The following is a 26,805-nucleotide window of genomic DNA, read 5'->3' as shown; positions in this document are numbered from 1 at the left end:
TCTATGGGGTGTATGTGAAAGGGAAAAGGTGGTCCTGGAATACCTGCATCTATCCCACTCTTCTCATGGCAATATAGGTGGAAAGGTTTGTCAAAACTGAGTAATCTGAGGGCTAGGAGCTGGACAATGTGAATTTCAATGCTTCAGTAAAGGATTCTGTGGTGTATCTGGGAGGAAGGCATATAAGGGTTTGGCAGGGGCAGCAAAGTTGGTAATCCACTGGTGGCAAGAGCCAGCTACCCACAAAGATTTGCATAATCGTTCATCTTTGGGAGAGGGATGGACAAAATTGAGTCAAAGCATTTGGGGTGAGTTTTTGCATACCCTGAGATATTTCATGACAGGAGGAGGTAACTCTTGTTTCTACCCAGTGAAGTGTGACTCTGGAGGTTTTATGACCTTTGTCACCTGGTGCATTTAGATGTTCTCAATTTAGACTTTATATCATTCTAGTGGGTTGTCCCTGCCTTCAATGACAAATACCAACACTTGTACTATCAATGCTAAGGTTAAGTTTGAATCCATCACTTCTGCTCGGAGCTGTGTAAAAATATCACAAAGGTGCTCACAATGAAAGGAAATTTTCTTCTGGTTCAGCTGTGACTCCAGACAGGATCCAAAGAGGAGTTCTACAATCTCTTCTCTGGGCTTTATGGAGACTTTCTTTACCCTTCTGTGTTAGCCTCTTAAGGCACTGCGTCAACCTTAAAAGGGCACAAGAAAGGGCGATTTGGGTTTTTCACAGGGTTCTCTACAATTTCCTGCATTCCTCTCTCGTCAACGTCCGTGGACCTCAGCAGTTTCTTTAACCGAGTCTGAAAACCCACTAGAAGCAGCTGTTCTGCTTGTGAACGTCCGTTTCCTTTGTTAAAGGAGAGCCGGAAACACGTGCTTGGGAATCCTCCAGTAGTCACTGACCACGTGCTCGAGCCCGCGTCATTTCATTTCACTCAAAGGCACATACCTGCGCTTAGAACTCAGGCCGCTGCACCCGCAGTCGTTGGAGACAAACTCCCCAGGCTCACGGTCGGTCCGAGACCCGCTGTTGCCGCCGCAGGCTGGGCCTGGCCCGAACCCGCTGCAAAGTAGCCGCGGCTGCGCCCTGGGGAAGCAAAGCCTAAACTTGTTACCACGCGCGGGCCAGCAGGCCGGGAAGCCTCCGGGAGGCTGGGCGCAGTGTGTGTGCTTCGCGCGGCCCCGGGACGGGCACTGCCGTCCCCTCCCTCCCACCCCTCCCCGGACCGCCGAGGGCTGCTCTACTCCTGCGTTCTGGCCGCCGGGCGCAGCGGAGCTCCGGGTGGGCAAAGCTCGAGGGGACGCGAGGCGAGCCCAGCCCCACCCGGGCCCGCGGACCGGCCGGAACCCTCCCCGCCGCAAGAGGCCAAGAGACCGCAGACTAGGATAACACTCACCGCCCAACTCCGTGGGACAAAGAGACCCACGACCCGCGCAGACCCAGCAGGTGGGGCGGGACCTGGAGGAGGGCTGCGGGGCGGGCAGCCAACCCCCGAGACGGTTGGGGAGGGGGCAGGACGGGAGGAGGGCCGTGGAGTAGGCAACCAATCCCAGGGAAGTTTCGGGCCGAGAGGGGCGGGGCCCCCGGCCTTTCGACTTCGGCTGCGGCGGGAGAGCTAGCTGACTGTGAGCCGAGCGTGCTTTTTGGGGCCTCAGGGAGTCCGCGCGCGGAAACCGGATTTATCTGGCGCTTCCCCAGGCCTTAGCCCTCGTGCATCTGGTTCTCCCAGGCCAACGTTCCTTCCACAAGAACTCTCCTAGCGAGGCCTTCTCCTGTATCCTCTCCTCAGGTTAGCGCCTGGTCCAAGGCTCCCGGTCACACAACCCCCTAGAATGCAGAGCTGCTCGTTCCTATGCCACAGTTTATTTTGAGTGCCTACTACGTGCCATGCACCCTTCTAGTCTTTAAAAAGGCGAAACAAAGGCCTTTGACATTCTAGTGGAGAACAAAAACAGAATCAAGATGTAAAAATAAAATGTAGGGTAATAAGTGATAAGGAGAAAAACCTAAGTATTTTATTACAACTTGGAAAACTAAAGATAGAGTTAGTAGTCTTTGCTGTGAACAAATGCCCCTTATGGCATTAAGAAACAAAGAAGCAAAACTTATCATGACTAGCGTTACTGTGCTGCTTTGGAAAATATATTTCACTGTAGAAATAACTAAATATGATGGAAGGCTCTTTACCAGAGATCCCGAGTAGGGTCCTATTTGGATCCATATTGCAGAGGGGACCAAGATGGGCAAGGACAATGGCCCTGGGCTGCGGGACACATGGTCCACAGTCCTGGTGGCAGTCACTAGTGAGAGGCTGCTCGGGAAGGAGGCTAACTGTCATGGGGATGGGATAGTGGTCTTCAAACCCTTCAGATTCCCAGGTCTCCTCTCCCAGCCCTGAATAGGCCTGCAGCCTGCTTTATCCTTCCCAGTGTTGTGCCAGCTGGGGGAACCCTTCCCCCAGAGCAGCACCAACCCCACTGCTCTGGTCTGGGCTCCAGTCCTATTGGCTTCCTCAGCCCTCCCAGGCTATTTATTTTTTATCTCCTGCCTCTTCAAATTTCTCTCTTTTGCTCTTCAGTCTGGCTCAAGAAATGTGTGTAACCACTATTCACACTGCCCTTTGCTTATGCTGATTCACTGCCCCATTTATAACTGTTTATTTCATTGATGTCTCTTTTCCTCCCTCTCCCTTCTAAATTACCTTTTATTTTCCCCAAGCTATTTTTACCTTCCAAAACATGTGTGTTTTCACAGTACAGCTGAGTAAAGCCAGAGGTGAGGGGAACAGTGATTGTGAAATAAAGTGGAAAGAGAGAAATGCAGTCCTTGGAAGGAATTGCCTCCTGTTGGGCTGTGTTTATTCATTTATAGAACTCATGTGTATTGAGAACTACCATATGCCAAGCCCTGTGGTAGACCTAGAGGTACACAGATAGTAAGAAAAAGAAAAACAAACAGAACAAATCATGGACCTTGCCCATGTGGAACTTTTAGTCTAGTGGGTAAAACATATTAATACAAGAATCACATTTTTAAAATGTGAAATTATCACTTAAGAGCTAAGATGGAGGTCAGAGACTCAGCTGTGAGGTTGAGGAAGGGGTGATTAAGCAGAAAATTGAAGATGAGTTTTTGAGGCAAAGCAGAGGAGCCTGGGGTTTAGTTCCACGTAGAGGGAAGAGCATGTGCAGAGTGTGGGCTCCAGGAAGGATCTCAGTGCATTGATGGGAATGTACGAAGGCTGCTGTGATTTCTGCACAAAAAGCCAAGGGATGGGGATGGAGAGAGATGCAGGATAGGCATGATATAAACTGGGCTTGGGGGTAGGGGACTGGGGTGTGGAGGGCGGGGTTATCTGGAGATGCTGGTGGCTGCCAGAACTTGTAGACCACAAAATTGCCCATATATTAATGCTCATTAACAATGTGTTGTATACATGCAGGTCAGTAAAAGTTGATGTTTGCAAGGCTGGCATGTGTTCAGGCCAGCATGTTGAAGACAATAAGAGCTAACCTTTATTGCCCACTTACTACATGCTCTGAACTCCTTAAACTGCTCTACACAGATTAGCTTATTTACTCCTTTCAGCCACCTACTGGGTACACGATTTCTCATTTTGTACCAGAGGACCCACATATTGCTAATATTTTTTGAGGGCTGTTCTCCTGCCACTCTAATAGTTTAGGTGGCTGGTAAACATATTAGGAATTGTGAGCACATCCAAACAGTGGGTCAGGCTCCTCCCCAACACGTGTACACAAACATAACCTTCGGGAAGGAAACTGAAATCATAGCTGCAATGGCCAAATGGTGGACACAGGATGGCAGCATGGAATTCTCAATTTCTGTAACTTTGAAGGTGCTTTTCCCTAAGAGTGATTGTGGAATTTCAATTAGAACTCTTGAGAAAATCTAGAATTATGTTGATAGCCATATTAGAAGTTGCACGTTGACCAGCTGAACCTGAACAATGGTACTTGCTGTCCTATAGTATTTGATTATACTGGATTCTAAATATTGCTTTTTCTTTAAAAAAAAAAGTGCTCTTTAAAATAATTACATGTTATCCATGAGAAATGGAGTATTGCCTGCCATGTCAGTAAATAAAGGATGTCACAGTCATCAGCGATTGCAGCCGCAGCCGAAGGTAACCTGGTGAGCCCCAAGGGAACTCAAGAAGGAAAAGAATACCTGCCATCTAGCAGCCATCAGACTGCAGCCACTCCCTATGGTGAGTCCTGAGGAAACACCGAGGTGAAAACACTGGATACTGGCCCGGAGAGTTGAGGTGCATATCAAAGGAATGATTTCAGTGAGCCCAGATTCTTGCATCTTCCTATGCATAGAAAAGCGCTAAATTCCTTAACTTGAGACATCTGGTTTTCTTTAATTTACAATAATCTTTTGACATTCAGACTACCTGCCCTTTGTTGCAAAACTCCTATATGTCCTGGCCCTTACCTCGCCTCCTTGGAGCAGTTCTCTCAGGGTTATTTGAGATGCTACCTCCCGGGCTTGAAGTCCTAAAAATTTCCACCAAATAATACATAACTCTCAACTTTTAGGTTGTGAATATATATTTTTAGTCAACATCCATTATGCTTAGCATCCAATGTACTCTATGAAAGTAGTATATAAATTATATTTGGCCAGTTAAACTAATTAGTATAAGGTATCCAATTGAAAGTACAGCAAAAAATGGACTATTTAATTCTATTAAAGAAAATGGAGTGAAGAGCCAGACCTCCTTCTTCAGTAGCACAATTTAATGAGACTGCTTCAGATGAGTCCTGTTCTACATCAGAAAAGGAACACAAATCCCTCCAGCTTCTATTTCTGGCTCTACCACACACAGGCTTTGCTATTATACCCAGAGCAAGATGGAACCTGCTTTTTTTCCATCTGCAAAATGTAGGCAATGCTTTTAGCCTTTTTCACAGGAGGGGCAGGATTAATGAGAGCCACAAATGACCTTGACCTGTTTTGTAACTGCAGGTACCTTTTTATTGCTATATTTTCATGAAAAATGAAAATCTGCTGGATTTTTTTTTCTGACGAGTTAATATTAGGCTAAAACTTTAAAGTCTGGAATATGTACTTTATCAGCTGCTCTTTAAAATTCCAGTATCCAAATTTAAACAAAAGGAGAATAAGATAAATCTTTCAAGTGATAATCAAAACAGTAGGAAGTGAAAGGGTTGCCTTATAAATTGAGGTCTATTTGTTTTTTCAAAACTGTTATTTTCAGTAAGATTAGTAAGACTGAAATACATTATTAAAGCCATGTTGAATGAGGCTAGCTTGCTGGAGAAAACATGCCAGAAGTAAGTTGGCGTGTCAGGATATGGTCCACGTGTTTACATGTCAAGCCAGTTGAGAAGTTTGTGATAATGTGCTTTAGAATGATTGTTGATCACTCTGAGATCTTTCCATCAATCCCAATATGATGCCGCAGGCCTGGGATTGATGGTACATGAAGGAAGAAAAATTCTTAAACGTGGTGCTTTTGCAGAGCTCTGACTAGTCAGAGAGTATCTTTTCCATCCTAGGCAATGGTTACTGGTCTACATCACTGTAGGAGAACGCAGTCCTTATTTCAGCAATTAGGTCAGATACACATTATGATTTACTTGTTTCTGAAAGACAGAATCTAGGTCAGAATCATAAGGAACGAAATCAACAATTTCAAAATACATAGCTGGTTAGTGGAAAGTGCTTAATTCCCTATGCCTATAGGTTCCAGGTGGAGGTATTTCTAGTAGAATAACATGCTTGTCTGTCTCTGCTCCCTTCCTCCCTCTTCCCCAGGGAAGGAAGGGCTTCTCTCCTGGATGAGTTTGAAGGAGGAGCAGAGCAGGAAGGGGCAGCCTCTCCCTACCTCCGGGGCTCTGGGACCAGCTGAGCTGCAGTTGCTGATGTGAATTCTGTTTACTGCAACTGAGTCCATGTAACATATTTGCTTTGTGCTTCTGGCCATGCTATTATTAATGTTTGTTATCTGGACTCTGAGATGAATTTTACACAATGAAGGAAATGAATCCATATTCATAAAATTCTCCCATATCAAGTCTTATCTTATTTCAGAAACTCAGAGGAGAAATCACCCGTTTTATAGATGCCAGAACCCAGACGAAATGTAAAATAATGGATATTCTGTCTTTTGCTTGTGTTCACAGTCTTCCGTATTCTTCATTGCAGTGGCTGTAGAAGTATAGAGGGAACGGGAAAAGTGCAACATCTTTACATATACTTTTCCTACTTTAATTTTAACTAAGACTGTGGGCTGTACGAGGCCATCTCCTTAGATCTAACATAGTAGCTAACACACACTTGAAGCTCAACACATATTTGTTGACTGAATGAATTATTAAATTCAGGGCATTTTAATTGAAAATGTTTAAAAACCATTTTAAGGTATTTCATAATGCCCTTAATCAAATTCAATAATAGACTACTTACAGGTAATCTGATCCAGCCTGAGGGTATAACCAAGCTCCTTTTTGGGCAGACCCATCATGAAGGTCATGAGTGTACACAACTGAGGAAGCTTTTAAGCATTTATCACACAAAGGAGGGAACTACCACATTAGCATAGACCTCACATAAATATATAATACAGAAATACAGAATCCCAGCCAAACACTTCTGGATGGGAAGAGTTAAAAAGGATAGCATCTATCATCGACACTGATTACAAGGAAAATGATATCAGCCTTCTGGGGCCTGAAGCTCTAGCGTGTGCCCAGTAACGGCTGTCATTCATCATCTACCTCAACTTAGCCTGTGCCTGATGAGCCCCTTTCTACTTACTAAGTGTACTTCCTCTGCCTCCCTCTGACCTTTCTACATCACATCCTCCAACTGCCTGTCCTTGCTCCAGATGACATATACCGCTAGGGGTTCTCCTTCTCCTTCCCCAGACTCCTGGGGACTCTCATTTTCAGCCTCATGGGTGAAGGGTGGTCTCACTTCCATTTATGCACTTAATTGGGCAACAGGCACTAACTGAGCACCAGCTGTGTTGAGCACCGGGCTACGTGCCTGGGATACAAAGATGATCCAAACATAGTCCTGGTTCTCCAAGAGTTCATGGATGATGGTCAGACAGTAAGTGATGTGGTCGAGGTAGCACCGGGCACTGTGGAGACAGAAATGAGACACAAAACCAGCCCCAGAAGAGTTCCAGGAGCAGGGCCTCCTTCCTCAGGTTGCCATGTCCCAGAAGAGATGGAGGTGGAGGTAGGCTTGAGAATTTTTTTTTTAATTTTTAAATTTCTATTTTTTTTACAGTAGGTCCTTGTTGGTTATCTATTTTAAAAATAGCAGTGTGGGGCTTCCCTGGTGCCGCAGTGGTTGAGAGTCCCCCTGCCGATGCAGGGGATACGGGTTCGTGCCCCGGTCCGGGAAGATCCCACATGCTGTGGAGCGGCTGGGCCCGTGAGCCATGGCCGCTGAGCCTGCGCGTCCGGAGCCTGTGCTCCGCAACGGGAGAGGCCACAACAGTGAGAGGCCCACATACCGCAAAAAAAAAAAAAAAAAAAAACAGCAGTGTGTACATGTCAGTTCCATGCTCCCTAACTATCCCTCCCCCCCACTATTCCCTCCCCACCCCGGTAACCATAAGTTGGTTCTCTAAGTCTGCTTCTATTTTGTAAATAAGTTCACTTGTATAATTTTGTTTTTAGATTCCACATATTAGCAATATCATATGATCTTTGTCTTTCTCTGATTTGCTTTATTTACTATGATAATCTCCAGGTCCATCTATGTTGCTGCAAATGGCATTATTTCATTCTTTTTAATGGCTGAGTAGTATTCCACTGTATATATGTACCACATCTTCTTTATCCATTCCTCTGTCAATGGGCATTTAGGTTGCTTCCATGTATTGGCTATTGTAAACAGTGCTGCAATGAACATTGGGGTGCATGTATCCTTTTGGACCGTGGTTTTCTCTGGATATATGCCCAGGAGTGGGATTGCTGGATCATATGGTAGCTCTATTTTTAGTTTTTTAAGGAACCTCCATACTGTTCTCCATAGTGGCTATACCAATTTACATTCCTACCAATAGTGTAGGAGGGTTCCCTTTTCTCCACACACTCTTCAGCATTTATTGTTTGTAGATTTTTTGATGATGGCCATTCTGACTTGAGACTTGAGAATTTTGAACAAGTTCCAGATCCAGAACAAAAGGCTTTGTGAAGCTCAGTTTGTGCTCAGACGAAGAGGAATAGTTAGATGTGGGCTCAGCAGAGGAAGGAAAGGAAAGTTCTGCAGACGTTACAGAAAATGTCAGTTTAGATTTGGGGGCTTAGAAACAGCACTCATCCCTCTTTTTGATGGGGCCTTATTGGCACTTTTTAAAAATTGGGGTTAGAGAATCAGGGCTAAGGCATAAAAAGGGTCCATTTACTAAAATTCTTATAATACATCAGGAAAAATTATGTGTGTGCTGTAGGTATTTTACTGCCATTTTAGAGGTTTATGGTTTCTTAACAAGCTTCATTCATTATAACGTGCATACTTGTATAGACAAGTTGAGGAGAAAGCTTAATTGACATTAATCCCAAAGGTGTTGATGGGAAGGGCTTTTTTTGTTTGTTTGGTTGTCTTTGAAGTGAAGATCAGAGGTGATTCTTTGTCACCCACAAAACTTTGATGTTTTCCTGCCCTAATGCTCACAGTCAGGATGTAAACACAAATATACACTGGCAACATCCACAATCACTTTAGGACTAGGTGAGAAATTTGTTAAGGAAAATATTTGTTACTGCTCAATGTGGCTTTGAAATGTTCCTGGGCCCCCTGGAGGGGAAGCTAGTTCTAGAACAGAAGTATTAACATCCATTAACAAACAAAGTCTACGTAAAAAGCCAGTTTAACACACTGCAAATGAATGTATCAAAATGGCAAAGAAAAAATAAAAAGGTTGGTGGGGGGATGGGGGGGACACTTGCTTTAGTACAGCTGGAGTGGGAGTGTATAAGGATGTGAGTCTGACTGAGTTTTGGAGCTGGACAGGCTCAGCTTTGAATCCTGGCTCTGTTATTTGCTAGCTGTGAGCCTTCAAGCAAATTACATCTTCTCAGCTTCCTCATAAATAAAATGGAGATAATAATATTGCTGTTAGGATTCACTGCAATTACATAGTTAAGGTGCCTAATATATAAGTACATGCTCAAAATGGTAGATATGTTGATCTTGAGCAAAACAGTCATTTCACAAAATTTTAACTGATGTCTTAAAGGATATGGTATGAATTTTAAGTGTACTAAATGCCCTACCTTGCCAGCTCTTCATGGTATGATATTGGCTTATGTGATTCATTGTTGCCATGGATGCTGAAGATGCCAGAGAGGATTCATCAAAGGATATGGATGAAACCTGGTAGAGAACCTGAGGACCAATTTATTCACACACATAACGACAATTATTCCATATGCTGTATTAACACAAGCATCGATGAGTTCTGGTTATATCTGGCTGTCTCTTACAAATATTATCCTCTGCTTAATTTATAACCTGATATACCTAGGTGGAAGTAGTACTTTTGTTAGGTAGTTAGACATTAGCAGCAAGGAGGTGACAGTGGTGAGAAAACCAAGACGAAATCAAGTCACACACGCAGTCATCTGGGGACTCTCCCTTGACACCACCCAGACAGGTAAAACTATGGTCGTGTGGGGGGCAGTTTATCCTGATAATAGAGGGGCACAGTAACACAAGGGAAGGTCCCCCGGCTGCGCATGCCCAGACCAGACAGGCGTATAACCTGTAGTAAACCCAAACTCATTATACCATAATTATAAAAAATCTACATGTGGTTTTGCCGCCCCACCCCCACCCCGTGGGCGTTTCTTAGCGATCCAAGGGTGAGAGCATGCGCAGCAGTAAACTTGTTACATAGCTCGGGACTGTCAATCAAATAATGATCCCCTGTCACTCACCCCCGCCTCCCTGCAAAATGCTCCTTAAAAGCACCCTTAAGCGTGTATAGGAATGCTGTTTTCCATTCGCAGAAACAGCCCGCTCTCTCTCCCTCTGAGAGTGTACCTCTGGGTCGATAAAATTTGCTTTGGCCTTGCTTCACTTCGCTGAAACAGCCCGCTCTCAGAAACAGCCTACTCACTCTCTCTCTCTCCCCCCTTCCCCTCCTCCCCCTCCCCTCCTCCTCCTCCCGCCTTCTCTCTCCCCCTCCCAGAGTGTACCTATGCTTAAATAAACTTTGCTTTGTGCTTAAGCTTAACGGGGTAGTTTGCAATTCTTTGCTTACTATCGTGAACCGAGATTGCTGGTCCGGGCCTTCCGTTGACCTCCTCGGTTCAAGCTGTTTTGTTATAACGTACGTCCACCCCGTGACACTGCTCTTACCGTCCACCCCGTGACACTGCTCTTACCGTGAGTCGAATCCGCAACGGTACGTTTGGGCCACGGCCTAGTAGCTCCCCCGGCTTCCTGATCAGAGGTATGTTTGCGACGCCTACTTTGCGGCTTCCCCGCGCCTGCTTTGCAGCTTCCCGCAGCCTGCTTTACGGCTTTCCCCGCTTTCACGTTCGCTAAAGGTAGGATTACGCCCGCCGGCTGAGTAGCACCTTCCCGGGGTTTCGTCCATTTGCATGACAGTTGCCCCGCCTGTCTTACATGCCTCTGCTCCTTGCCTCATTCACCTGAGAAGGGACTACTCTGTCGCTGCTAACGTGAAATGGCCCTAATGCTCTTTTATTTTCCTACAACTCTCCTTCCCGGCCTCTCGCTTGCGTCCTTCACCACTGCCGGCAGCAACGGTGGACGAATTGCCACCTTCTGACTCTGTTAAGTGTTTACACCTCTCCTGTCAAACCGACCTCCTGATCAGCTTCCTTGAATCACGGCTATAGAGAAGGCTTCACACCTCTCTCTGGATCAGCTTACTAGACCTCCTAATCATTTTTTCTGTCACTGACTGGAACCGAGATCAACAGTGGGACTCAGGGAGGTCTTTTTCCCACTTTCATTTCGGGGCCCTTTTTTCCGTTTCTGAGACTCAAAGGAGCTTTCTTCTGTGGATAGGTCAGGCTGATGGCCGCCCCAAACACCCAATCTGTTATATTTGTGAGGACTTCCAGCAGTTCCATACACCACTTTTTGGCCAGACTGCTCTAATTTGGGATCCCCTCATTCTTTTCCTTGTCGTCTTAAACATCTGTTTTACATGGTCCCTAAGGAAAACCAACTCTTCCTCCCCTCAGCCACCTAGAACAGTTTCCATCACTTACCAGACCTTGCCAATCGCCAGCCTGTCAGGAGTCTCCAGGGACTTGCCTTTACGGTCCTGATCACCTGCATAGGAGCCTTGGCCCACTGGCAATGGGAAAGAAGGAATAGCCACGCTATTATGAGATTCAGGAGCCAGAGAGTACAAACAAACGGCTCGTTAAGGAGAGGGAATCTCTCTTGGTGACACAGCCTCAATGCGGTGTGTCCCCTCTACCTAAAAACCAGTTGCTCATCCAGGTGAAAGAATCTCTGTAGGTGACAGAACCATTGGCACGTGGTCTGTTCCTCTCCCTGAATGTTGCGTGTCCTCACTGCCAGTAACGGCAAGGAAAATGGAGTGAGATTCCCTATGTTCAAGCCTATTTCGCTCTTAGAGATAAGGAAGAACTCTGCAAGACTTGTAAAATTGACTCTGCTGTGCTAGTCCTGATGAGACAGCCCCCATCCTCTCCTCGAGAGGATCCATCTGAGCGGGGCCATGCTAAAAGGGAACCTGAACCAGATAAGAGCCATAGGGAGAAAATCTTTAAACCTGGGGATAGCACTAAACCCACCCCATTCTCCATCTAATCCCCCTTTGCCACCGATAGCCCCCTTAACGCCTTACCTGGGAGATCTGACTCCCACAAGGCCTCCCCCTAGAATTTGCCCTTTGGTGGAGACAACGGGTGAATTTGGACCCCAACTCATTCAGAAGACTTTTACTCTTCTAGAGTTAAAGCACATCAGACAGAAACTAGGTAAATTTTCTGATGATCCTAACCACTACGTTGACAACTTCGGCTTTTGACTTAGCCTGGAAGGATGTCATGATAATCTCAGAGCGAACTCTATCAGATACTGAGAAAGTAAAGGTCCTAAAGGAGGCCTGCAACTTTGTGGACAGCCTCCATTTATCCAGCTCAAAATATCCTGTGGGGGATACCACCATTCCCCATAAGGACCCTTACTGGGATTACAATAACCCCAATGGACAATGGGAAAAAGAACATCTTATAATCTGTATAAAAGCTGGACTCAAAATAAGAAGAAGGAAACCCATTATTTCCTCAAAGTTTTCTGCCATCAGCCAGGAACCCAATGAAAACCCTACAGCCTTCCTGGAAAGGCTCAGGGAGGCAATAATTAAATATAGCAACCTAGACCTGGACTCCCTTGAAGGAAAAACCATTTTAAAGGATAGGTTCCTTACCCAGTCTGCACCGGACATCAGGAGGAAGCTCCGAAAGCTTACACAGGAGCTCAATGTTAATCTAGATGAATTTCTAGCTACAGCCACCACTACCTTTTATAACTGGGACCAGGAGAAGGAGGTCAAGGCTCGGGAGAGGGAAAAGAGAAAAAAAAATAGGCAGGCCCAATTATTGGCAGCCCTACAGGGGCAAACCTCATCCGGAGAAGCCCGGACCCGTCCCAACGGAAGCCAAGACCGGTGCCGAGTCTGCAAAAAGCCTGGCCACTGGGCAAGGGAATGCCCCAACAAGGACAAGCCTCCTAAGATACCCTGCCCAAAATGCCAAAGAAGTGGCCATTGGGTAGCCAACAGCCCTTGGGCTGAAAGGCCGAGGGGCCAGGGGCAGCCCCTTGGATGGCCCTAGATTGACAGGGGCCTTCCACTCCAGATGGACCCCCTGTTTAATGTCAGTATTACTGGACTGGAGCCAAGGGCAAACCTGGATGTGGCAGGTAGGACCATATCTTTCTTATTGGATATGGGGGCTGCCTACTCTGTCCTAGTTTCCTTCTCTGGACCCTTCTCCTCCGACTCCTGTCAGGTTACAGGCGTCTCGGGTAAACTTACTACTAGGCCTTTCACTCTCCCTTTGTATTGTTACTGGGAAGGATATACATTCTCTCCTTCCTGGTCACACCTGAATGCCCCCACCCACTGTTAGGTAGGGGCATCATGAACAATCTGGGAACCAGACTGCTACTTGGGGGAACCACTGCAGTAACACCCCTCCAGTTCTTAGTCTTAGAGACACAGCCCCCTCTGAGGACCGGCACACCAGCCTTAGCTGAGTTGCCAGTAGGCCCCCAGGTCTGGGCCGATGGAATGCCAGGGGGAGCTATAACCGCCTCCCCAGTGCTTATCACCTTAAAGGAGCCAAACTCTTTCCCCAGTCAGAAACAATATCCAATTCGCCCAGAAGCCCCAAGGGGACTGCAGCATCTCATATCCAAATTTTTACAACATGGGCTACTTATTCCTTACAGCTCTCCCTGCAACACCCCTATCTTACCTGTTAAGAAGCCAAACAGAAAAAAAAAAAAAAAAAAAAAAAAGAAGCCAAACAGAGAATACAGACTGGTCCAAGACTTAAGAGCTATCAGTGAGGCAGTTGTCCCACTCCATCCAGTAGTCCCCAACCTGTACAACTTGTTGGAGACCATCCCAGGCACAGCCTTCTGGTTCACTGTGTTAGACCTAAAGGATGCCTTCTTTTCCATACCTCTGGACCCACGGTCCTACTACCTCTTTGCCTTTGAGTGACGTGGGGAAGGGAATAGAGAACAACAACTCACCTGGACAGCCCTACCCCAAGAGTTCCGAGACAGCCCTCACCTTTTTGGCTAGGCCCTGGCCTAGGACCTCCAAGATCTACGCCTGGAAGAAGGGACTGTCATCCAGTATGTGGATGACCTTCTTATTTGCTCCCCAGACCACGAGAGAGCCTTAACTCATGCTACCCAGACCCTTAACTTTTTGGCCAAATGAGGCTATAAAGTCTCTAAGTCCAAGGTCCAATTGGCACAGCAGGAAGTCAAATATCTGGGAATAATCCCCTCCCCAGGGCAACGCAGGATCTCCCCTGAGAGAATACAAGGGATTTTAGATCTGCCAGAGCCAGCTACCCAAAAACAGCTCCGAGCCTTTTTAGGCCTCACAGGTATTGCAGATTATGGATTCCTAATTATGGACTAAAAGCACAACCTCTTTATGAGGCCCTGAAAGGAAAATCTGACTCAGAACTTCTGCTCTGGGGCCCTAACCAAACCCGAGCTTTCCAGCAGCTAAAGACATTACTGTCTCAGGCCCCATCCTTGGAAATCCCAAGAACTGATAGACCTTTTCAACTACTTGTGGCAGGAAAACAAGGGATGGCTTTAGGAGTCTTAACTCGGGAACTTCTCCCTGTCCGGAGACCTGTAGGATATCTGTCAAAGAGACTGGACCCGGTGGTCACTGGATGGCCCAGCTGTCTTAGGGTAGTTGCTGCTTTGGCCTTATTGGAGGAAGAAGCCTCCAAGCTTATGTTGGGGCAACCCCCGACAGTATATACCTCCCATCAGGTTACCTCTCTCTTGGAAAGGAAAGGCCATTTCTGGCTCACAGATCGCAGGATCCTCAAACGTCAGGCATTACTGTTGCAGAATCCAGACCTACGTGTCATGATCTATTTCTCTTTAAATCCAGCTACACTGTTCCTCTTCCCTGAGGAAGGTCTACCAGTTCATCAATGTGAAGATATAATATTTCATTCCTTGTTGCCCCGACCCGATCTAACCGATACTCCACTACAAAACACTGAGGAAGTTTGGTTCACTGATGGAAGTAGTTTTGTTTCCGAAGGATGTAGAAGGGCAGGGTATGCAGTGGTCTCCTTGACACAGGTTACTGAGGCCCAGACTCTTCAGAACCTGGAGGGATGGGGACACATCTTGGGCTGGTTAAATGACTCCTTTTGTAACTATACCCTCAACTTTAATCAGACTAGCCTGGGGTGGGATTCCTGGTCAGAAGAAGATGACTACAAAGTATACGAAGGTAATTTCACTTTGTATTGGGGAAACTCAAGGAAAAATGCAACGATGCATTTGTTACATTTGTTATCTTCTACATCTGTAACTCTATTTCTGTTTTGTAGATAAGTTCATTTGTAGCCTTTTTTAATATTCCACATATAAGCAATATCATATGATATTTGTCTTTCTCTGTCTGACTTACTTCGCTCAGTATGACAACCTCTAGGTCCATCTGTGTTCCTGCAAATGTCATTATTTTGTTCTTTTTTTTTTTTTTTGCGGTACACGGGCCTCTCACTGTTGTGGCCTCTCCCGTTGCGGCGCACAGGCTCAGCGGCCATGGCTCACGGGCCCAGCCACTCCGCGGCATGTGGGATCTTCCCGGACTGAGGCACGAACCCACGTCCGTTGCATTGGCAGACCGATTCTCAACCACTGCGCCACCAGGGAAGCCCGTGATGATCGTCTTTAATCTATTTCCTAGAGCTAATCATGGTTCAAGAATCTTGGAAGGCTACAGCAGCAGCCATTGAGCAACAGTGCAGGAAACACAACAACCTTAGGGTATTTCGAGAAGAGAGGCATTTAATATAGGGAGTTAGTTAACCATTAACATTTTGGTGTATTTCCATTAACATTTTGGTGTATCTCCTTAAGGTCTTCTGTGTTTGTAACAATAGTGAAATAATGCAGTACATAATTTTACGTCTTGTTTTATTATTCGCTTAACATTATATCATGAGCAAATTTCCTGTGTAAAACTTAAAAATATTACTTTTAGTAGTTGCTTGATGTTCCGTTCTATAGATCTATTAAATTAATTTTTCCTAAACATTTAGATTGTTCGTTTTTCCCTTTTTTTTTTGGCTTTTAATTAATACTAAAATAACATCTTTAAACCAAAAATTGTACCCAAATCTCCTTAGGATTTCCCCTTAGATCGCTAGAAGTGTAATTTCTGGGTCAATGGATATGAAAGTTTTATGTCTTTTGCCAAATAGCTTTCCAGAATAGAAAAGATTCCATTCTAGAACATCTGGAAATTTTAAAAATCGTTTAGCTCAGTGTTTGCTGTCATGCATATCAATCACAATGCCATATTTGGCTGAATGACGGTGTCTTCTTACAGGTCAATGTTTGGACACAAGCCTTTTAAATTATAGGTTTTGAGAGGGTGACTTTGAATGAACCATGCTGAAAACAATGGACGTTTTTCTTACTCTTCTTACTCATATCATTTCAAACCCTCCACCCCATTTCCATGCCTCCACCTATGCCGGTGACCCATCCTTCCATGTTTTTCCTCAAGCTCACGTAATCAGATACACATTTACACAGACATATGCACGTGCACGTGTGCACACACAATCTTGTAATTTTACAGAAATGCTATCTCATTATATTCACTGCCACATAAAAGAAAGAAAAAAGAAAGCAGTGCCTCTGGTGGTGAGTTCAGCAGGGTTTTCTGGGAATCATTACTGGAGGTCCAGCTTAGAGCCAACTGTCTTAGTTCTTTCAATAATAACTTCTGGTATTAAGTTTCTAATTAAAGCAGCTAGAATGGTGCCTCTTTTCTTCACATGAATCCTGGCCTTATTCAAATACTCTCCTGCCAAATCCCATGATTAATATATGTCACTGCTCTTTAAAATTCTTGCCAGTATGATGGGTATTAGTGATATCTTGGTATTGCTTAATTTTGGATATGAGTCTAAGCATTTTTTTTCTTTCTTTATCTTTGCCATTTGTGTGAATTGCCTATTCATATCCTTTGCCATTTTTCTTTTGGGTTGTTTAACTTTTTCTTATCCATCTTGAAGAGCTCTTAATAATATATTAAATTCTAAGTCTTTGTCTTTATCAACAGTAATATCCACCCTCAATGTATTGCTTTTTAAATTGACTTTGTTTCCTAGATATAGTCAGGTCATTTGATGTACAGTAGTACATTCCTAACCCTTTCTAAATACTTCCTGATCACAGGAGCTGGAAAGAGAAAAACACATTTCACAGACTCCCTTGCAGCTAGGAATGTGATGTGAATTAGATTGCACCAATGAGACGTACTCATGCAAGGTCTGGAAGATAGAAGTGCTATTTTTGCTGGAAAGCAAGTTGGAGAGACATGAATATTTGTGGCCTTACTTAGCATTCTGTTGTCTGATCACCAGCTTCCTGATCATGAGAGTTGAGGAGGCAGTAGTGGTAGCAGCAACAAATTTCTCACATCTGGATTGTAACTCTGTTAATGTGCCCTTGAAATCAGTCATACGGTGGCAGCCACCTTACGCTCACTGGTTCTCCTGGCCCTCTCAATACTTTTATAAACAACTAATTCCCTATATTAAATGCCTCTCTTCTTGAAATACCCTGAGGTTGTTGTGTTTCCTGCACTGTTTCCTGACTGATACACTTTAAGATATCTTTTACCTTGAGAAGTTTAAAATTTTTATGTAGTCAATATGTCTACTACTTTTATTTTATGAAAGTTTATGAGATTCCTGACTTGGTTAAGAAACATCCATGACCCTAGATTACGTGGAATCTCCTGGATTATCATTTAAGATTTTTATGATTTAATTTTTATAATTAAGTTTTTCTATCTTATTCTATAAGATAAGGGTTGAGATTTACTTTTTAAGGTGGTGTTATGGACTGAACTGTGTCCACCTCAAAGGCATATATTGAAGCTCTAAGCCCCACATGTGACTGCATTTAGAAATAGGGCCTTTAAGGAGGTAGTTAAGATTAAATCAGGTCACAATGTGGGTCCTAATCCAATATAACTGGTGTCCTTATAAGAAGAGGAAAAAATACCAGAGATTTGTGTATACAGAGAAAAGGCCATGTGAGGACACAGGAAGATGGCCATCTTCAAGCCAAGGAGAGACCTTAAGAGAAATCAAAGCTGCCGCCACCTGTGTCTTGGACTTCCAGCCCCCAGAACTGTGTAAACATAAACTTCTGTTGTTTAAGCTGCTTGGTATTTTGTTATGGAAGCCTTAGCAAACTAGTATAGGTGGATAGACAGTTGTATCAACATTACTTATTACTTAATCAGCTTTCCCTCATTGAACTGAAATACCATTGTATCATGTATAACTTTATATATATATAAAGGGGTCAATTTATGGATTCTCTAGTCTGTTCTTCTCTTCTGTTTATTACTATGTCTATACAACACTGATTAGATTATACTGGTTTTATGGTATGTTTTGATGTTTGATAAGGCAACTCCCCGCTCTGTTCTTCTTTCTTCCCCCATGGGTTACTCCTTGAAAAATATCATGATACATGTATACAGTTGGAAAAAACAAATAGTACCATAAAGCTTATAACTGAAAAAGGAGTCTCTCTTTGGCCCTTAGTGGCATGCTTGTGAATGTTTAGCAACTGACTGACTGGAAAAAGAAAAAAAAGCTTTGATGTATAGTGTTTTCTGTTCCAGTGATATAAATACTCCCACCATGACTGATTTCAAGGTCCCACTGTGATACCACTGAATAGGGAATTGGGAAGAGATGTGCCCAGCTGGCTTCTCAAGCCAGAATTAAGTCAGCTCTAGCACACCACAGCCCACTCCTGAATTCCTCTTCTGAAACTCTTTCTGGCTTACATCCATACCTTTAAACAGTGTGCTTCCATTACTATTTCCAGGGTATACATTTTAGGCGTTATCTATTGATATTCTATGATGGATGATGGGATACCATCAAATACTTTTCTATCCCCATGCTCTCACGTCCTCTCCCAGTAAAGTTCTATCACAATTTTTGTTTAAGTGAATAGTCAGTGTTTATTTTATTATAATTACCTATTTATATGCCTAATTACATGCTGAGTTACAATGTGATTATCATGACTACATCCTACTTGGTGAGGCAAGTAACTTACCATGATAAAATTTCCCTTATTATACATTTTTTATTTTTTTATTTCTTATTTATTTATTTATTTTGCGGTACGCGGGCCTCTCACTGTTGTGGCCTCTCACTGTTGTGGCCTCTCCTGTTGCGGAGCACAGGCTCTGGACGCGCAGGCTCAGTGGCCATGGCTCACAGGCCCAGCCGCTCCGCGGCATGTGGGATCTTCCCGGACCGGGACACGAACCCACGTCCCCTGCCTCGGCAGGCGGACTCTCAACCACTGCGCCACCAGGGAAGCCCTATACATTTTTTAAAGCTCCTTTTTCCTGATGGCTAAGTTCCTCAAGTCCCTAACCTGCTTCTCCCAAACTTTCCAAGAGTAAAACCTGTGGTAAAGCTGGGAGCTTGATAGGCTGTCATTCAGTGAGAATGAGGCTTGCTGCTGCTGCCACTTGAGGTTATGAGGAGAACCATTTGTTTCTATCATTATTCTGGGTAGAAAAAATAAAAAAAATTATTTCACGTGAAAAGTGACAGCACCTCCAACGCGCGGCTGTGGGATGTAAATTTGTATTGCTAGTGCAGTCAGGGGGAACCCCAAACTCAGAACTGACGTTATGCGGCTCACAGTTTGCAAAGGCCTCCAGGCGTGTGGCCAAGCCTCTGCAGAGGAAAGCACCTCCCACTGGGATCAGGGTTTCCCCCAGATCAAGTGCAATAAAATAGAGGCTCACAATAAAACATCACCCAGCACAAAAAATGACTCCTCAGAACGAGAGGCAGCAAAAATGCTAACAAAAAAATAGACTTCCCAGAATTTAAGATATTGGCATTATTAGCTACAGAACATACATGATGCATAAACATTTAAAGATAAAAGATGAAGTGAAAATTGAGAAAGGAAGAGAAAGTTTTAAAAATTAAACTCTGTTTGAGGAAGAATCAAATAGAACTTCCAGAAATTAAAAACTATATATATATATATATATATATATATATATATATACATATAACCATTGAAATTACGCCCATCCTCTTTGAAGACTTCCTTCTCCTTCTTTATCTAATGAAATTGGTGTCTTCCCCAAGGCACTGCCCTACAGCCTTCTCCAGAGCTGGCTGTTGTTTCTCCCATACCTCTCCCATGTGTCTGAGTATCACTGCCACTCTTTCTCCCTCTTCCCCAGATTTTACCACCTGCTACCGTTTGTGGTTGGTATCTTCTACTGATTCATAGGTTTCCCCCCTTCATTTAAAAACTATTTTAGCTCCTGCTTCCTTGATACTCTCTCCAACACTACTCCTATCTTAATTCATGGCATGTCAGTATCCGTGCAGGCAATACTTCCAGTATCCTCACCTCTTAGTGTTCATTTCTTTCAGTTGCTGAGTTGCATTTCATTGTATGTATATAGCATCATTTGTTTATCCACTTACCTGCCAGTGGATCTTTGGGTTTTTTCCAGTTTTTCACCCATTGTAAATAAAGCTGCTATGGACATTCATGTTGGTCTTCACAGTCAGATACAGTGACAAACAGACTCAGAGGTCGTCCACAGATTCCAGCAGGCCCTTGCTCTCCTTTGCTCTGCTTACGGCTGTTTTGTGTGTTTTTTTTTTAATTGAAGTATAGTTAATTTACAATGTCATGTTAGTTTAGAGTGTACAGCAAAGTGATTCACATATATACCTAAATCTACCTATCTATCCATTCTTTCTTTTTCAGATACTTTTCCATTATAGGTTATTACAAGATATTGAATATGGTTCCCTGTGCTATATAGTAGGTCCTTGTTTTTTACCTGTTTTACATATAGCAGTGTGTATCTGTTTAATCCCAAACTCCTTATTTATCCCCACTATCCTCTTTGGTAACCATAAGTTTGTTTTCTGTGTCTGTGAATCTATTAGTGTTTTGTAAGTAAGTTCATTTGTATGCCTCTAGCTCTTTCAGAGCTAGTCCTGCTAGCTGGCAGTAGCCCCCAGACCCACCGCAAATGCTTGGTGGTGGACTCACAGCAGGGATAGCTACATAAAGACAGCAGCTTCCCACAGACCTGTCCACAAGCTCCTTCTTTATGATCCCATTGCAATAGCCGGCCATGTTTAGCTTCTCAAGAATTACAGACTTGTCTACTTACACCAGGGCACAGAGCAACTGCTTGTGCCTTTTTCTCTAATCCACTAACTCCACCTTTTAGACTCTCTCCCCAGTCATTAAGATCTAAATCCTATAATAAATCCCCTATTCCATAACACCTACAGTGGCTTTGCTTCCCTGACCAATATATGCCCCCAAAGCTGAAATAAACCTTATTTCTTTGGTGTTCATTTCCTTTTTCTTCTTCTTCTTTTTTAAAATGAGAATGTTTTTAGCAGCTTGATTTGTGATAGCCTCAAACTGAAAATAGCTCAAGCATCCATCAGTAGTAGGAAGGGCAAATAATGTGTATTTTATTCATAGAACGAGATGCTACTTAGCAACAAAAAGAATTACTAATATCCTCAGCAACATGGATAAATCTAGCAGACAAATGCCGAGTGAAAGAAGCCAAACAACAAAGAGAACATACTGTATGATTCTACCTATATGAGGTTCAAAATAGGGAAAAGTGATTTATGGTGACGGAAGTTGGGACAGAATGTTCTTGGAATACCCTTTGAAAAGGGCTATGGACTGGGAAGGGACATGAAGACTTTTTCTAGTGATCAAAATGTTCTATTACTGTGGTCTGGGTGATGTTCACAAGGATATATACATATGTTAAAATTTTAGCAAGTTGTTCAATGTTGATTAGTGTACTTTGTCTTTGTATATATGTGGAGAGAGGGAGAGACAGAAAGGGTAGTCTCCTAGTCTCTTGTCTGGACTCAAGCTCTTTTTTAAAAAAAAAATTTTAGGGGGCTTCCCTGGCGGCGCAATGGTTAAGAATCCATCTGCCAATGCAGGGAACAATCAGGGACCAGGGTTCAATCCCTGGTCCGGGAAGATCCCACATGCTGTGGAACAACTAAGCCCATGCGCCACAACTACTGAGCCTGCACGCCACAACTACTGAAGCCCGTGCACTCTAGGGCCTGTGCTCCGCAACAAGAGAAGCCACCACAATGAGAAGCCCGCGCACCGCAACGAGGAGCAGCCCCTGGTCGCTGCAATTAGAGAAAAGCCCGCGCACAGCAACGAAGACCCAACGCAGCCAAAAAAAAAAGGCAAATTTTTAATTTGAAATGATTATAGATCCACAGGAAGTTGCACAGATAGTACAGAGAGGTCTCTTGTACCGTTTACTAGTTTCCATCATTGGTTACATCCTATGGTGTTCATTTCTTCAGAATCATTTCCATCATCATCATTTGGCTGCCCACTACCAGTGGATTTGGAACAGCAGTGTCATTTCCTGACAAAGAAGTCCAGAAAAGCTTGTTTCATCATTTATCAATAATGGTTAACATTTTTTAAAATACAGATTTTAATTCCCTAATTTAGTTAATAACAAATAAGTTAAAAAACAACCTTGATTAAAAATTAAAATGATTATAAAAATAATGAATTATAAAAGTAAGTAAATGCTTACATTTTATCGGATTTTTATACACATTTGTGTTACCCTTGACAATCTAGCCTCAAAATGTCACATATTGTCATATGGTTCTACTGCGCATGCCTAATACTCGGCTCCCTCACATGTGGCGGAAATCTGACAGCTCCTGACAGGTCTAGACCATGCTCACTGAGATACGTCCACAAGTCACACACCTAGAGGTAGTAGCAACGTCAAATTGCTATAAAGTTTCTTAGCGCTTACTCAATTTCTCCCCTGGTAACAAAGAATATGCAGACAGAGCTGGTCAGTAGATTGATCTAGAACATTGTTAGTTCTGGTGCCAGAGGGAAAAAAAAGGCTCCTGATGGGTTGTGCGAAGTCAATTAAATGCATGGCTGAAGTGACAGGCAAAGCTGTGGTCACTGTTCTAGCTCCAAGCTCCCTCTGTTTTTGGGACTTTCTTTCTTTTGAGGATGGCCATTTTAAAGTGCTCTTTTTATGTTTATCCACCATATCTATGTCTTTGTATTTTGGAGTGGGGTCTGCATTAGCTCGGTAGTCAGATTGCCTGGGCTCTAATCCTAGCTCTACTAGATCGTAGCTGCATGACCCAGGGCAAGTTACTGCATCCCTCTGGGTCTCTGTTTCCTCACCTTTAAAATGGGAGAGAAAAATAAGAAAGTTATGGTAGAGATTAAATGTGTAAAGCACTTGGAACAGGGTATGGGACATAAGTATCAATGAATACATTTTTGTTATTAATGTTATTAGAAGTACTACCCTTAGATATGTTATGTCAAGCCCTTGGAAAATTATTATCCAAGTGTTAACTTTTTAAAATCTAATTTGAAGGAAAAAGCTGAGAATGTCTCTTCTGTACTAGATTGGGTTTTGCCTTTTCCAGGAGCCAATGAATACTGTTGGTTTAATGAGGGGTGGTGGGCGGAGCTGTGGGAAACTAAGAACTAAGGACTTTTGGGAATAAGATTACATAGGTTTAATATTCCCAGCTATCTTCAGAATATCAATGTTTGTTTGATAATTTTGGATACACTCATCTTTATTGACTTTGTTAATTTTTTTGTAACGCATGATTTAGTAAAATATTAATTTAGACACAAACAAAATAATAAGGTGATGACTGACCTCTGTAATCAGATTGGGCTAACATGAAAATGGAAAGATTTTTGCTGTTGTATCTATCAAGGTAAAATATGTGAACATCAAAGCTAAGAGATGCCTTTTGTTGTGGTGTGGTAAGCTTGGTTCCACTCTCCGAGAAATAATAACTATCATTTACCCAATAGCTTCCAAAGTCAAAGACAATCCTTCCTTTAATAGGGTTTTCCCATGCAGTCGCTAGATGTGTTCCTGATAATATCAGAGCTCTGATCTACATACTGTGTTTCTTTTCTGTGTTTTAAGAAGTTGGCACTCATATTCCCTTTGGTTTCCTTGTTGTATCTGTAGCAGTTAATTCTCTTTACTCTAAAATGATAAAAAAAAAAACTGCCCCCAAGTACTTAGTGTGTTTTTCTGGTGAGATAATAAATCAATTAAGTATCTATGACTTGTACCAAGGTTTTCATTTGGTCACTATTCATTTTGCTTGGGTACTTTTCATTTTCCAATGTGGTAGACCTATTTAAATACATTCATTATTTTTTAGTCTCTAGCACAGCATAAAACTCTAGCTATTTAATGGGAAGTGGGTCAAAAGAGTTATTCTTTTAAATTATCTATCTATCTATATCTATCTATGTATCTATCTATCTACTAAGGAAAGAATTTGCAATAAAGGTTTAGGGAAATCCTCATGGTGATTTTTGAACTGGAAATTGTAGAAAATGTGTCCAGTTTCCTCATTACTTTTAATTGCCCGTAACTACCAAATGCCTCCTGAAATCTTCCCTCTCTCATCTTCAGGGAGGCTTCGCAGAGCAATTAGGGGCAGACAGAGCCGCCCTATCATACTCCAAGTTCCTACAAAAGCATTGGTCTCTTTGGAGCTGCCTTCTTTTTCCATGGATATTGTGTCTAATACTATTATAGGTTTAAAATACATCTTCATGTCCTGAAGAGTGATTCTCCCAACTATCTCAGAGTTATCTTGGCTCTTCTCAAACATTTATTGTTCCATATAAATATTATTATCAGTTTTTCAAATTCCCCAGAAAATCTAACAGGAAATTGGATTGGGATTGCAGTGAATGTATAGCTTAATGTGGGAGAATTGAAATATTTGGAACAATTTTATAATTGATGATTTGGCAAAAGTTGCCCATAAAAACCATTTGAACATGCTGTCTTTTGGGGAGAGGAAGAAATTTTAAAATTTTCTGTAATATTTATTGGTTCTGGTGGATTTTTTTTTTTTTTTTTTTGCCATCCAGCATCTGAAATACCTTCCTTTTGGGGAACTCCCTATTGTTTGAATCTTGGCTAAAGGCAGGACCTGTATTCCATTGTAAGAGTTGAAACAATCAGATATACACTTTCCTCTGCCCTCTAGCATCTAGGACCTGGGAATGTGTTTTTGGCTCAGCTCGTGGGACCATCGTGCCCAGGATTTTAAGTGTGGAGCCAATGAACAGAGAATCAAGGACATTCTAGAGAGGTTTTTTTTTTTTTTTTTTTTTTTTGCGGTACGCGGGCCTCTCACTGCTCACGGGCCCAGCCGCTCCGCGGCATGTGGGATCTTCCCGGACCGGGGCCACCAGGGAAGCCCGAGAGGTTTTTTTTTTTGTTTTTTTTTGTTTGTTTGTTTGTTTGCACGTGGCAATGGCATGAGAAATAGCATCGAATGTTTAGGAACAACAGTGCCTAGTGGTATCATGGTGTCCTTTCCAATTATGGCATGATTTACCTTTGGATCCTTTTTAAAAAAAATTCATTGCTGCATTCAGTGAACTAATATCTCATTTTGGCTATTTGTAGGTATGTTCATAAGAGATATTGCCTGGTAACTTTCCTTGCACTATCCTTTTTTCATTTTTTATTTTAACAAAGCTAAATTATTTTCTGTTGTTTGAACATAGGAACCATGACTAACAAAGTATTCTCTTCAGATCTTCTTTTTCACACTGAATAAATTTTAGTATTCATATTTTTCTAGAAAATTATTCCACTCTGGGAGGAGACGAGGGTGTCCAGGTGGAGGACTGTCCTTATGACTGTATGATTCAAGAGTGGTGGTCACACACAGGATTAATACAGCGGGAGTGTCCCCACGCTCTGTGTTCCCTTCTCCTACCCTGGTCTAGCTTTGTTGCCTCAACTTCTCCCCTGCCCCACGTTGAGGAGAGTCGTGTCTTGATTTGTTGATTTCTGGGTCTTTGGGATTCTACATGGAGAGAGTGCGTATGGGTGACAGGGCAGGAGAGGAGGGAGGAAAGACAAAAGAGAATGAAGCTTCCAAGAAAGAGGAGAGCATCAAGATTCTGAAGCAGTGTCAGCATGTGAGCAAACAAAATCCCTTAATGACAAGGAAGTGTTGCTGTGGGATATGACTCAGACTCTGTTACTGATCTTTGAAAATACAATCAATGACTAGAGTTACTTTTTAACTATTTCTGGTCTTCAGACTTTTTCCTTCGAATGTGCTTAATGTTTAATTTAACAATATGAGCCCCACCTTACATCCAGGTTACAATTGGATAACCACCCCCTTTATTTGTTCGGGTCATTGACTCTTATCTCTGACTAGTTGATTCTTCTCACCCAGGGGGGAGCTGCCCAGTATTAGGGGGTAGGGAAGCACCTTTAAGGAGCCGAGAGTAGACTGGCTCCTCCTTACTTGGCTGGAACTTTTAAATTTTTATTGGATGAACTTTCCAGTGAGGCTCAAGAATTCTAACTACTGTAGTTGACTACTGTTGAGTAATTCTTGAAATGTATTTTATCAGTGTCATGGGAATTTTCAGAATTTGTATTTCATTGTTTTTTTTATTTATGTATATGTAGCATTAATTCCTAATTATCCCCAGTATCCTTTTCCCTTTTTGCCTTAATAATAAAATTCCCAATGTTTTAGCTCTCCAGAATAAGGACCACATTGCCCAGCCTCTGTTGCAGCTAGGTGTGGCAAAGGAATTTGAGTGGAAGTTAATATTGTCCTAGGAAATGTCTTTAAAAGGAGAGCACACCCTTCTGCAGGCCTTCCTGTCTTTCTGCAGGTTGAAGTGTGGCACAGTGACTGGAGCCGAACAGCCGACTTGGACCATGAGGCACAGGGCCTCCCATTAGGATGGTGGATAAATGGGATAGACATCTGGATCCTTGATGACTGTGGAGCCACGCTATCAGGCTGGCCTGCCGCACTATGGGCTGCATACATGTGTCAAAAGAGAAATACATTTCTGTCTTTTAA

General features: G+C 43.0%; 2 long non-coding RNA genes and 1 other non-coding gene across 3 annotated transcripts; 1 reads left to right on the top strand and 2 right to left on the bottom strand.

The window, feature by feature from the left end:
• Positions 1 to 595: 595 nt before the first annotated feature.
• On the bottom strand, positions 596 to 717 carry LOC132520123 (small nucleolar RNA SNORA26). Its single transcript, XR_009540487.1, has one exon. It is a non-coding gene; the product is annotated as a small nucleolar RNA SNORA26 (small nucleolar RNA).
• Positions 718 to 4,483: 3,766 nt separating this feature from the next.
• On the bottom strand, positions 4,484 to 10,490 carry LOC132519849 (uncharacterized). The gene is made up of 3 exons (XR_009540322.1): positions 10,417 to 10,490; positions 9,304 to 9,415; positions 4,484 to 4,539 (listed from the first exon to the last, which is right to left on the bottom strand). It is a non-coding gene; the product is annotated as an uncharacterized LOC132519849 (long non-coding RNA).
• LOC132519848 (uncharacterized) lies at positions 10,223 to 26,805 on the top strand. The gene is made up of 2 exons (XR_009540321.1): positions 10,223 to 10,484; positions 26,612 to 26,805. It is a non-coding gene; the product is annotated as an uncharacterized LOC132519848 (long non-coding RNA).

This window comes from Lagenorhynchus albirostris, chromosome 4, assembly GCF_949774975.1.
Source record: "Lagenorhynchus albirostris chromosome 4, mLagAlb1.1, whole genome shotgun sequence".
Taxonomy (NCBI): Eukaryota; Metazoa; Chordata; class Mammalia; order Artiodactyla; family Delphinidae; genus Lagenorhynchus; species Lagenorhynchus albirostris.
Note: the sequence above shows the minus strand (reverse complement) of the source record. Positions and strands in the feature narration are given on the sequence as shown.